Raw genomic sequence first — 13,659 nt, forward strand, 5'->3', positions numbered from 1 at the left:
AGGGACTTAGAAGAATTTTGTGATATTTTTTATTAAAATGGTGTATAAGGGTATATATATATAAATATATTTTATGCACTGTATATGAGCTGGCGATTTCTAAGTCTGTGGTTCCGAGAGGGGGTAACCAGGCTCACTAATAAAGGTCAAGCCACTTGGCTGCCGGAATGCCCTGCTTCAGCACAGACCAGAAAGGCATTGTGATAAGCGTATCCCCGGTATAGTCAGGGGTTAATGGGAGTCGTCCCCGTCCCCCCAGTATACGGCCAGAACCATGGACCCGGTACTTGTGGTTCGGACTGTCTCCAACCAGCCATAATGTTGTGAGAGTGAAATTATGTCTAAGTCCAGCTTTGGTACATTAGAAGCAACTCTGAAACTTAACCTAAGCGTTTTTCGAAGCTACTTTTTGGCTAACTTCTTATAGGAAGGTCTAGGAGCTCTGAAAATGAACGTGCGCGTCTTTCACTCTTCCCGAGGGACTTAGAAGAATTTTGTGATATTTTTTATTAAAATGGTGTATAAGGGTATATATATAAATATATATTTATGCACTGTATATGAGCTGGCGATTTCTAAGTCTGTGGTTCCGAGAGGGGGTAACCAGGCTCACTAATAAAGGTCAAGCCACTTGGCTGCCAGAATGCCCTGCTTCAGCACAGACCAGAAAGGTATTGTGATAAGCGTATCCCCGGTATAGTCAGGGGTTAATGGGAGTCGTCCCCGTCCCCCCAGTATACGGCCAGAACCATGGACCCGGTACTTGTGGTTCGGACTGTCTCCAACCAGCCATAATGTTGTGAGAGTGAAATTATATCTAAGTCCAGCTTTGGTACATTAGAAGCAACTCTGAAACTTAACCTAAGCGTTTTTCGAAGCTACTTTTTGGCTAACTTCTTATAGGAAGGTCTAGGAGCTCTGAAAATGAACGTGCGCGTCTTTCTCTCTTCCCGAGGGACTTAGAAGAATTTTGTGATATTTTTTATTAAAATGGTGTATAAGGGTATATATATAAATATATTTTATGCACTGTATATGAGCTGGCGATTTCTAAGTCTGTGGTTCCGAGAGGGGGTAACCAGGCTCACTAATAAAGGTCAAGCCACTTGGCTGCCAGAATGCCCTGCTTCAGCACAGACCAGAAAGGCATTGTGATAAGCGTATCCCCGGTATAGTCAGGGGTTAATGGGAGTCGTCCCCGTCCCCCCAGTATACGGCCAGAACCATGGACCCGGTACTTGTGGTTCGGACTGTCTCCAACCAGCCATAATGTTGTGAGAGTGAAATTATATCTAAGTCCAGCTTTGGTACATTAGAAGCAACTCTGAAACTTAACCTAAGCGTTTTTCGAAGCTACTTTTTGGCTAACTTCTTATAGGAAGGTCTAGGAGCTCTGAAAATGAACGTGCGCGTCTTTCACTCTTCCCGAGGGACTTAGAAGAATTTTGTGATATTTTTTATTAAAATGGTGTATAAGGGTATATATATAAATATATATTTATGCACTGTATATGAGCTGGCGATTTCTAAGTCTGTGGTTCCGAGAGGGGGTAACCAGGCTCACTAATAAAGGTCAAGCCACTTGGCTGCCAGAATGCCCTGCTTCAGCACAGACCAGAAAGGTATTGTGATAAGCGTATCCCCGGTATAGTCAGGGGTTAATGGGAGTCGTCCCCGTCCCCCCAGTATACGGCCAGAACCATGGACCCGGTACTTGTGGTTCGGACTGTCTCCAACCAGCCATAATGTTGTGAGAGTGAAATTATATCTAAGTCCAGCTTTGGTACATTAGAAGCAACTCTGAAACTTAACCTAAGCGTTTTTCGAAGCTACTTTTTGGCTAACTTCTTATAGGAAGGTCTAGGAGCTCTGAAAATGAACGTGCGCGTCTTTCACTCTTCCCGAGGGACTTAGAAGAATTTTGTGATATTTTTTATTAAAATGGTGTATAAGGGTATATATATATAAATATATTTTATGCACTGTATATGAGCTGGCGATTTCTAAGTCTGTGGTTCCGAGAGGGGGTAACCAGGCTCACTAATAAAGGTCAAGCCACTTGGCTGCCGGAATGCCCTGCTTCAGCACAGACCAGAAAGGCATTGTGATAAGCGTATCCCCGGTATAGTCAGGGGTTAATGGGAGTCGTCCCCGTCCCCCCAGTATACGGCCAGAACCATGGACCCGGTACTTGTGGTTCGGACTGTCTCCAACCAGCCATAATGTTGTGAGAGTGAAATTATATCTAAGTCCAGCTTTGGTACATTAGAAGCAACTCTGAAACTTAACCTAAGCGTTTTTCGAAGCTACTTTTTGGCTAACTTCTTATAGGAAGGTCTAGGAGCTCTGAAAATGAACGTGCGCGTCTTTCACTCTTCCCGAGGGACTTAGAAGAATTTTGTGATATTTTTTATTAAAATGGTGTATAAGGGTATATATATAAATATATTTTATGCACTGTATATGAGCTGGCGATTTCTAAGTCTGTGGTTCCGAGAGGGGGTAACCAGGCTCACTAATAAAGGTCAAGCCACTTGGCTGCCAGAATGCCCTGCTTCAGCACAGACCAGAAAGGCATTGTGATAAGCGTATCCCCGGTATAGTCAGGGGTTAATGGGAGTCGTCCCCGTCCCCCCAGTATACGGCCAGAACCATGGACCCGGTACTTGTGGTTCGGACTGTCTCCAACCAGCCATAATGTTGTGAGAGTGAAATTATGTCTAAGTCCAGCTTTGGTACATTAGAAGCATCTCTGAAACTTAACCTAAGCGTTTTTCGAAGCTACTTTTTCGCTAACGTCTTATAGGAAGGTCTAGGAGCTCTGAAAATGAACGTGCGCGTCTTTCTCTCTTCCCGAGGGACTTAGAAGAATTTTGTGATATTTTTTATTAAAATGGTGTATAAGGGTATATATATAAATATATTTTATGCACTGTATATGAGCTGGCGATTTCTAAGTCTGTGGTTCCGAGAGGGGGTAACCAGGCTCACTAATAAAGGTCAAGCCACTTGGCTGCCAGAATGCCCTGCTTCAGCACAGACCAGAAAGGCATTGTGATAAGCGTATCCCCGGTATAGTCAGGGGTTAATGGGAGTCGTCCCCGTCCCCCCAGTATACGGCCAGAACCATGGACCCGGTACTTGTGGTTCGGACTGTCTCCAACCAGCCATAATGTTGTGAGAGTGAAATTATATCTAAGTCCAGCTTTGGTACATTAGAAGCAACTCTGAAACTTAACCTAAGCGTTTTTCGAAGCTACTTTTTGGCTAACTTCTTATAGGAAGGTCTAGGAGCTCTGAAAATGAACGTGCGCGTCTTTCACTCTTCCCGAGGGACTTAGAAGAATTTTGTGATATTTTTTATTAAAATGGTGTATAAGGGTATATATATATAAATATATTTTATGCACTGTATATGAGCTGGCGATTTCTAAGTCTGTGGTTCCGAGAGGTGGTAACCAGGCTCACTAATAAAGGTCAAGCCACTTGGCTGCCGGAATGCCCTGCTTCAGCACAGACCAGAAAGGCATTGTGATAAGCGTATCCCCGGTATAGTCAGGGGTTAATGGGAGTCGTCCCCGTCCCCCCAGTATACGGCCAGAACCATGGACCCGGTACTTGTGGTTCGGACTGTCTCCAACCAGCCATAATGTTGTGAGAGTGAAATTATGTCTAAGTCCAGCTTTGGTACATTAGAAGCAACTCTGAAACTTAACCTAAGCGTTTTTCGAAGCTACTTTTTGGCTAACTTCTTATAGGAAGGTCTAGGAGCTCTGAAAATGAACGTGCGCGTCTTTCACTCTTCCCGAGGGACTTAGAAGAATTTTGTGATATTTTTTATTAAAATGGTGTATAAGGGTATATATATAAATATATATTTATGCACTGTATATGAGCTGGCGATTTCTAAGTCTGTGGTTCCGAGAGGGGGTAACCAGGCTCACTAATAAAGGTCAAGCCACTTGGCTGCCAGAATGCCCTGCTTCAGCACAGACCAGAAAGGTATTGTGATAAGCGTATCCCCGGTATAGTCAGGGGTTAATGGGAGTCGTCCCCGTCCCCCCAGTATACGGCCAGAACCATGGACCCGGTACTTGTGGTTCGGACTGTCTCCAACCAGCCATAATGTTGTGAGAGTGAAATTATATCTAAGTCCAGCTTTGGTACATTAGAAGCAACTCTGAAACTTAACCTAAGCGTTTTTCGAAGCTACTTTTTGGCTAACTTCTTATAGGAAGGTCTAGGAGCTCTGAAAATGAACGTGCGCGTCTTTCACTCTTCCCGAGGGACTTAGAAGAATTTTGTGATATTTTTTATTAAAATGGTGTATAAGGGTATATATATATAAATATATTTTATGCACTGTATATGAGCTGGCGATTTCTAAGTCTGTGGTTCCGAGAGGGGGTAACCAGGCTCACTAATAAAGGTCAAGCCACTTGGCTGCCGGAATGCCCTGCTTCAGCACAGACCAGAAAGGCATTGTGATAAGCGTATCCCCGGTATAGTCAGGGGTTAATGGGAGTCGTCCCCGTCCCCCCAGTATACGGCCAGAACCATGGACCCGGTACTTGTGGTTCGGACTGTCTCCAACCAGCCATAATGTTGTGAGAGTGAAATTATGTCTAAGTCCAGCTTTGGTACATTAGAAGCATCTCTGAAACTTAACCTAAGCGTTTTTCGAAGCTACTTTTTCGCTAACGTCTTATAGGAAGGTCTAGGAGCTCTGAAAATGAACGTGCGCGTCTTTCTCTCTTCCCGAGGGACTTAGAAGAATTTTGTGATATTTTTTATTAAAATGGTGTATAAGGGTATATATATAAATATATTTTATGCACTGTATATGAGCTGGCGATTTCTAAGTCTGTGGTTCCGAGAGGGGGTAACCAGGCTCACTAATAAAGGTCAAGCCACTTGGCTGCCAGAATGCCCTGCTTCAGCACAGACCAGAAAGGCATTGTGATAAGCGTATCCCCGGTATAGTCAGGGGTTAATGGGAGTCGTCCCCGTCCCCCCAGTATACGGCCAGAACCATGGACCCGGTACTTGTGGTTCGGACTGTCTCCAACCAGCCATAATGTTGTGAGAGTGAAATTATATCTAAGTCCAGCTTTGGTACATTAGAAGCAACTCTGAAACTTAACCTAAGCGTTTTTCGAAGCTACTTTTTGGCTAACTTCTTATAGGAAGGTCTAGGAGCTCTGAAAATGAACGTGCGCGTCTTTCACTCTTCCCGAGGGACTTAGAAGAATTTTGTGATATTTTTTATTAAAATGGTGTATAAGGGTATATATATATAAATATATTTTATGCACTGTATATGAGCTGGCGATTTCTAAGTCTGTGGTTCCGAGAGGGGGTAACCAGGCTCACTAATAAAGGTCAAGCCACTTGGCTGCCGGAATGCCCTGCTTCAGCACAGACCAGAAAGGCATTGTGATAAGCGTATCCCCGGTATAGTCAGGGGTTAATGGGAGTCGTCCCCGTCCCCCCAGTATACGGCCACAACCATGGACCCGGTACTTGTGGTTCGGACTGTCTCCAACCAGCCATAATGTTGTGAGAGTGAAATTATGTCTAAGTCCAGCTTTGGTACATTAGAAGCAACTCTGAAACTTAACCTATGCGTTTTTCGAAGCTACTTTTTGGCTAACTTCTTATAGGAAGGTCTAGGAGCTCTGAAAATGAACGTGCGCGTCTTTCACTCTTCCCGAGGGACTTAGAAGAATTTTGTGATATTTTTTATTAAAATGGTGTATAAGGGTATATATATAAATATATTTTATGCACTGTATATGAGCTGGCGATTTCTAAGTCTGTGGTTCCGAGAGGGGGTAACCAGGCTCACTAATAAAGGTCAAGCCACTTGGCTGCCAGAATGCCCTGCTTCAGCACAGACCAGAAAGGCATTGTGATAAGCGTATCCCCGGTATAGTCAGGGGTTAATGGGAGTCGTCCCCGTCCCCCCAGTATACGGCCAGAACCATGGACCCGGTACTTGTGGTTCGGACTGTCTCCAACCAGCCATAATGTTGTGAGAGTGAAATTATATCTAAGTCCAGCTTTGGTACATTAGAAGCAACTCTGAAACTTAACCTAAGCGTTTTTCGAAGCTACTTTTTGGCTAACTTCTTATAGGAAGGTCTAGGAGCTCTGAAAATGAACGTGCGCGTCTTTCACTCTTCCCGAGGGACTTAGAAGAATTTTGTGATATTTTTTATTAAAATGGTGTATAAGGGTATATATATATAAATATATTTTATGCACTGTATATGAGCTGGCGATTTCTAAGTCTGTGGTTCCGAGAGGGGGTAACCAGGCTCACTAATAAAGGTCAAGCCACTTGGCTGCCGGAATGCCCTGCTTCAGCACAGACCAGAAAGGCATTGTGATAAGCGTATCCCCGGTATAGTCAGGGGTTAATGGGAGTCGTCCCCGTCCCCCCAGTATACGGCCAGAACCATGGACCCGGTACTTGTGGTTCGGACTGTCTCCAACCAGCCATAATGTTGTGAGAGTGAAATTATATCTAAGTCCAGCTTTGGTACATTAGAAGCAACTCTGAAACTTAACCTAAGCGTTTTTCGAAGCTACTTTTTGGCTAACTTCTTATAGGAAGGTCTAGGAGCTCTGAAAATGAACGTGCGCGTCTTTCACTCTTCCCGAGGGACTTAGAAGAATTTTGTGATATTTTTTATTAAAATGGTGTATAAGGGTATATATATAAATATATTTTATGCACTGTATATGAGCTGGCGATTTCTAAGTCTGTGGTTCCGAGAGGGGGTAACCAGGCTCACTAATAAAGGTCAAGCCACTTGGCTGCCAGAATGCCCTGCTTCAGCACAGACCAGAAAGGCATTGTGATAAGCGTATCCCCGGTATAGTCAGGGGTTAATGGGAGTCGTCCCCGTCCCCCCAGTATACGGCCAGAACCATGGACCCGGTACTTGTGGTTCGGACTGTCTCCAACCAGCCATAATGTTGTGAGAGTGAAATTATGTCTAAGTCCAGCTTTGGTACATTAGAAGCATCTCTGAAACTTAACCTAAGCGTTTTTCGAAGCTACTTTTTCGCTAACGTCTTATAGGAAGGTCTAGGAGCTCTGAAAATGAACGTGCGCGTCTTTCTCTCTTCCCGAGGGACTTAGAAGAATTTTGTGATATTTTTTATTAAAATGGTGTATAAGGGTATATATATAAATATATTTTATGCACTGTATATGAGCTGGCGATTTCTAAGTCTGTGGTTCCGAGAGGGGGTAACCAGGCTCACTAATAAAGGTCAAGCCACTTGGCTGCCAGAATGCCCTGCTTCAGCACAGACCAGAAAGGCATTGTGATAAGCGTATCCCCGGTATAGTCAGGGGTTAATGGGAGTCGTCCCCGTCCCCCCAGTATACGGCCAGAACCATGGACCCGGTACTTGTGGTTCGGACTGTCTCCAACCAGCCATAATGTTGTGAGAGTGAAATTATATCTAAGTCCAGCTTTGGTACATTAGAAGCAACTCTGAAACTTAACCTAAGCGTTTTTCGAAGCTACTTTTTGGCTAACTTCTTATAGGAAGGTCTAGGAGCTCTGAAAATGAACGTGCGCGTCTTTCACTCTTCCCGAGGGACTTAGAAGAATTTTGTGATATTTTTTATTAAAATGGTGTATAAGGGTATATATATAAATATATTTTATGCACTGTATATGAGCTGGCGATTTCTAAGTCTGTGGTTCCGAGAGGGGGTAACCAGGCTCACTAATAAAGGTCAAGCCACTTGGCTGCCAGAATGCCCTGCTTCAGCACAGACCAGAAAGGCATTGTGATAAGCGTATCCCCGGTATAGTCAGGGGTTAATGGGAGTCGTCCCCGTCCCCCCAGTATACGGCCAGAACCATGGACCCGGTACTTGTGGTTCGGACTGTCTCCAACCAGCCATAATGTTGTGAGAGTGAAATTATATCTAAGTCCAGCTTTGGTACATTAGAAGCAACTCTGAAACTTAACCTAAGCGTTTTTCGAAGCTACTTTTTGGCTAACTTCTTATAGGAAGGTCTAGGAGCTCTGAAAATGAACGTGCGCGTCTTTCACTCTTCCCGAGGGACTTAGAAGAATTTTGTGATATTTTTTATTAAAATGGTGTATAAGGGTATATATATATAAATATATTTTATGCACTGTATATGAGCTGGCGATTTCTAAGTCTGTGGTTCCGAGAGGGGGTAACCAGGCTCACTAATAAAGGTCAAGCCACTTGGCTGCCGGAATGCCCTGCTTCAGCACAGACCAGAAAGGCATTGTGATAAGCGTATCCCCGGTATAGTCAGGGGTTAATGGGAGTCGTCCCCGTCCCCCCAGTATACGGCCAGAACCATGGACCCGGTACTTGTGGTTCGGACTGTCTCCAACCAGCCATAATGTTGTGAGAGTGAAATTATGTCTAAGTCCAGCTTTGGTACATTAGAAGCAACTCTGAAACTTAACCTAAGCGTTTTTCGAAGCTACTTTTTGGCTAACTTCTTATAGGAAGGTCTAGGAGCTCTGAAAATGAACGTGCGCGTCTTTCACTCTTCCCGAGGGACTTAGAAGAATTTTGTGATATTTTTTATTAAAATGGTGTATAAGGGTATATATATAAATATATATTTATGCACTGTATATGAGCTGGCGATTTCTAAGTCTGTGGTTCCGAGAGGGGGTAACCAGGCTCACTAATAAAGGTCAAGCCACTTGGCTGCCAGAATGCCCTGCTTCAGCACAGACCAGAAAGGTATTGTGATAAGCGTATCCCCGGTATAGTCAGGGGTTAATGGGAGTCGTCCCCGTCCCCCCAGTATACGGCCAGAACCATGGACCCGGTACTTGTGGTTCGGACTGTCTCCAACCAGCCATAATGTTGTGAGAGTGAAATTATATCTAAGTCCAGCTTTGGTACATTAGAAGCAACTCTGAAACTTAACCTAAGCGTTTTTCGAAGCTACTTTTTGGCTAACTTCTTATAGGAAGGTCTAGGAGCTCTGAAAATGAACGTGCGCGTCTTTCACTCTTCCCGAGGGACTTAGAAGAATTTTGTGATATTTTTTATTAAAATGGTGTATAAGGGTATATATATATAAATATATTTTATGCACTGTATATGAGCTGGCGATTTCTAAGTCTGTGGTTCCGAGAGGGGGTAACCAGGCTCACTAATAAAGGTCAAGCCACTTGGCTGCCGGAATGCCCTGCTTCAGCACAGACCAGAAAGGCATTGTGATAAGCGTATCCCCGGTATAGTCAGGGGTTAATGGGAGTCGTCCCCGTCCCCCCAGTATACGGCCAGAACCATGGACCCGGTACTTGTGGTTCGGACTGTCTCCAACCAGCCATAATGTTGTGAGAGTGAAATTATGTCTAAGTCCAGCTTTGGTACATTAGAAGCATCTCTGAAACTTAACCTAAGCGTTTTTCGAAGCTACTTTTTCGCTAACGTCTTATAGGAAGGTCTAGGAGCTCTGAAAATGAACGTGCGCGTCTTTCTCTCTTCCCGAGGGACTTAGAAGAATTTTGTGATATTTTTTATTAAAATGGTGTATAAGGGTATATATATAAATATATTTTATGCACTGTATATGAGCTGGCGATTTCTAAGTCTGTGGTTCCGAGAGGGGGTAACCAGGCTCACTAATAAAGGTCAAGCCACTTGGCTGCCAGAATGCCCTGCTTCAGCACAGACCAGAAAGGCATTGTGATAAGCGTATCCCCGGTATAGTCAGGGGTTAATGGGAGTCGTCCCCGTCCCCCCAGTATACGGCCAGAACCATGGACCCGGTACTTGTGGTTCGGACTGTCTCCAACCAGCCATAATGTTGTGAGAGTGAAATTATATCTAAGTCCAGCTTTGGTACATTAGAAGCAACTCTGAAACTTAACCTAAGCGTTTTTCGAAGCTACTTTTTGGCTAACTTCTTATAGGAAGGTCTAGGAGCTCTGAAAATGAACGTGCGCGTCTTTCACTCTTCCCGAGGGACTTAGAAGAATTTTGTGATATTTTTTATTAAAATGGTGTATAAGGGTATATATATATAAATATATTTTATGCACTGTATATGAGCTGGCGATTTCTAAGTCTGTGGTTCCGAGAGGGGGTAACCAGGCTCACTAATAAAGGTCAAGCCACTTGGCTGCCGGAATGCCCTGCTTCAGCACAGACCAGAAAGGCATTGTGATAAGCGTATCCCCGGTATAGTCAGGGGTTAATGGGAGTCGTCCCCGTCCCCCCAGTATACGGCCACAACCATGGACCCGGTACTTGTGGTTCGGACTGTCTCCAACCAGCCATAATGTTGTGAGAGTGAAATTATGTCTAAGTCCAGCTTTGGTACATTAGAAGCAACTCTGAAACTTAACCTATGCGTTTTTCGAAGCTACTTTTTGGCTAACTTCTTATAGGAAGGTCTAGGAGCTCTGAAAATGAACGTGCGCGTCTTTCACTCTTCCCGAGGGACTTAGAAGAATTTTGTGATATTTTTTATTAAAATGGTGTATAAGGGTATATATATAAATATATTTTATGCACTGTATATGAGCTGGCGATTTCTAAGTCTGTGGTTCCGAGAGGGGGTAACCAGGCTCACTAATAAAGGTCAAGCCACTTGGCTGCCAGAATGCCCTGCTTCAGCACAGACCAGAAAGGCATTGTGATAAGCGTATCCCCGGTATAGTCAGGGGTTAATGGGAGTCGTCCCCGTCCCCCCAGTATACGGCCAGAACCATGGACCCGGTACTTGTGGTTCGGACTGTCTCCAACCAGCCATAATGTTGTGAGAGTGAAATTATATCTAAGTCCAGCTTTGGTACATTAGAAGCAACTCTGAAACTTAACCTAAGCGTTTTTCGAAGCTACTTTTTGGCTAACTTCTTATAGGAAGGTCTAGGAGCTCTGAAAATGAACGTGCGCGTCTTTCACTCTTCCCGAGGGACTTAGAAGAATTTTGTGATATTTTTTATTAAAATGGTGTATAAGGGTATATATATATAAATATATTTTATGCACTGTATATGAGCTGGCGATTTCTAAGTCTGTGGTTCCGAGAGGGGGTAACCAGGCTCACTAATAAAGGTCAAGCCACTTGGCTGCCGGAATGCCCTGCTTCAGCACAGACCAGAAAGGCATTGTGATAAGCGTATCCCCGGTATAGTCAGGGGTTAATGGGAGTCGTCCCCGTCCCCCCAGTATACGGCCAGAACCATGGACCCGGTACTTGTGGTTCGGACTGTCTCCAACCAGCCATAATGTTGTGAGAGTGAAATTATGTCTAAGTCCAGCTTTGGTACATTAGAAGCATCTCTGAAACTTAACCTAAGCGTTTTTCGAAGCTACTTTTTCGCTAACGTCTTATAGGAAGGTCTAGGAGCTCTGAAAATGAACGTGCGCGTCTTTCTCTCTTCCCGAGGGACTTAGAAGAATTTTGTGATATTTTTTATTAAAATGGTGTATAAGGGTATATATATAAATATATTTTATGCACTGTATATGAGCTGGCGATTTCTAAGTCTGTGGTTCCGAGAGGGGGTAACCAGGCTCACTAATAAAGGTCAAGCCACTTGGCTGCCAGAATGCCCTGCTTCAGCACAGACCAGAAAGGCATTGTGATAAGCGTATCCCCGGTATAGTCAGGGGTTAATGGGAGTCGTCCCCGTCCCCCCAGTATACGGCCAGAACCATGGACCCGGTACTTGTGGTTCGGACTGTCTCCAACCAGCCATAATGTTGTGAGAGTGAAATTATATCTAAGTCCAGCTTTGGTACATTAGAAGCAACTCTGAAACTTAACCTAAGCGTTTTTCGAAGCTACTTTTTGGCTAACTTCTTATAGGAAGGTCTAGGAGCTCTGAAAATGAACGTGCGCGTCTTTCACTCTTCCCGAGGGACTTAGAAGAATTTTGTGATATTTTTTATTAAAATGGTGTATAAGGGTATATATATATAAATATATTTTATGCACTGTATATGAGCTGGCGATTTCAAAGTCTGTGGTTCCGAGAGGGGGTAACCAGGCTCACTAATAAAGGTCAAGCCACTTGGCTGCCGGAATGCCCTGCTTCAGCACAGACCAGAAAGGCATTGTGATAAGCGTATCCCCGGTATAGTCAGGGGTTAATGGGAGTCGTCCCCGTCCCCCCAGTATACGGCCAGAACCATGGACCCGGTACTTGTGGTTCGGACTGTCTCCAACCAGCCATAATGTTGTGAGAGTGAAATTATATCTAAGTCCAGCTTTGGTACATTAGAAGCAACTCTGAAACTTAACCTAAGCGTTTTTCGAAGCTACTTTTTGGCTAACTTCTTATAGGAAGGTCTAGGAGCTCTGAAAATGAACGTGCGCGTCTTTCACTCTTCCCGAGGGACTTAGAAGAATTTTGTGATATTTTTTATTAAAATGGTGTATAAGGGTATATATATAAATATATATTTATGCACTGTATATGAGCTGGCGATTTCTAAGTCTGTGGTTCCGAGAGGGGGTAACCAGGCTCACTAATAAAGGTCAAGCCACTTGGCTGCCAGAATGCCCTGCTTCAGCACAGACCAGAAAGGCATTGTGATAAGCGTATCCCCGGTATAGTCAGGGGTTAATGGGAGTCGTCCCCGTCCCCCCAGTATACGGCCAGAACCATGGACCCGGTACTTGTGGTTCGGACTGTCTCCAACCAGCCATAATGTTGTGAGAGTGAAATTATATCTAAGTCCAGCTTTGGTACATTAGAAGCAACTCTGAAACTTAACCTAAGCGTTTTTCGAAGCTACTTTTTGGCTAACTTCTTATAGGAAGGTCTAGGAGCTCTGAAAATGAACGTGCGCGTCTTTCACTCTTCCCGAGGGACTTAGAAGAATTTTGTGATATTTTTTATTAAAATGGTGTATAAGGGTATATATATATAAATATATTTTATGCACTGTATATGAGCTGGCGATTTCAAAGTCTGTGGTTCCGAGAGGGGGTAACCAGGCTCACTAATAAAGGTCAAGCCACTTGGCTGCCGGAATGCCCTGCTTCAGCACAGACCAGAAAGGCATTGTGATAAGCGTATCCCCGGTATAGTCAGGGGTTAATGGGAGTCGTCCCCGTCCCCCCAGTATACGGCCAGAACCATGGACCCGGTACTTGTGGTTCGGACTGTCTCCAACCAGCCATAATGTTGTGAGAGTGAAATTATGTCTAAGTCCAGCTTTGGTACATTAGAAGCAACTCTGAAACTTAACCTAAGTGTTTTTCGAAGCTACTTTTTGGCTAACTTCTTATAGAAAGGTCTAGGAGCTCTGAAAATGAACGTGCGCGTCTTTCACTCTTCCCGAGGGACTTAGAAGAATTTTGTGATATTTTTTTATTAAAATGGTGTATAAGGGTATATATATAAATATATATTTATGCACTGTATATGAGCTGGCGATTTCTAAGTCTGTGGTTCCGAGAGGGGGTAACCAGGCTCACTAATAAAGGTCAAGCCACTTGGCTGCCGGAATGCCCTGCTTCAGCACAGACCAGAAAGGCATTGTGATAAGCGTATCCCCGGTATAGTCAGGGGTTAATGGGAGTCGTCCCCGTCCCCCCAGTATACGGCCAGAACCATGGACCCGGTACTTGTGGTTCGGACTGTCTCCAACCAGCCATAATGTTGTGAGAG

Source organism: Ascaphus truei, chromosome 19 (genome assembly GCF_040206685.1).
Source record: "Ascaphus truei isolate aAscTru1 chromosome 19, aAscTru1.hap1, whole genome shotgun sequence".
NCBI lineage: Eukaryota > Metazoa > Chordata > Amphibia > Anura > Ascaphidae > Ascaphus > Ascaphus truei.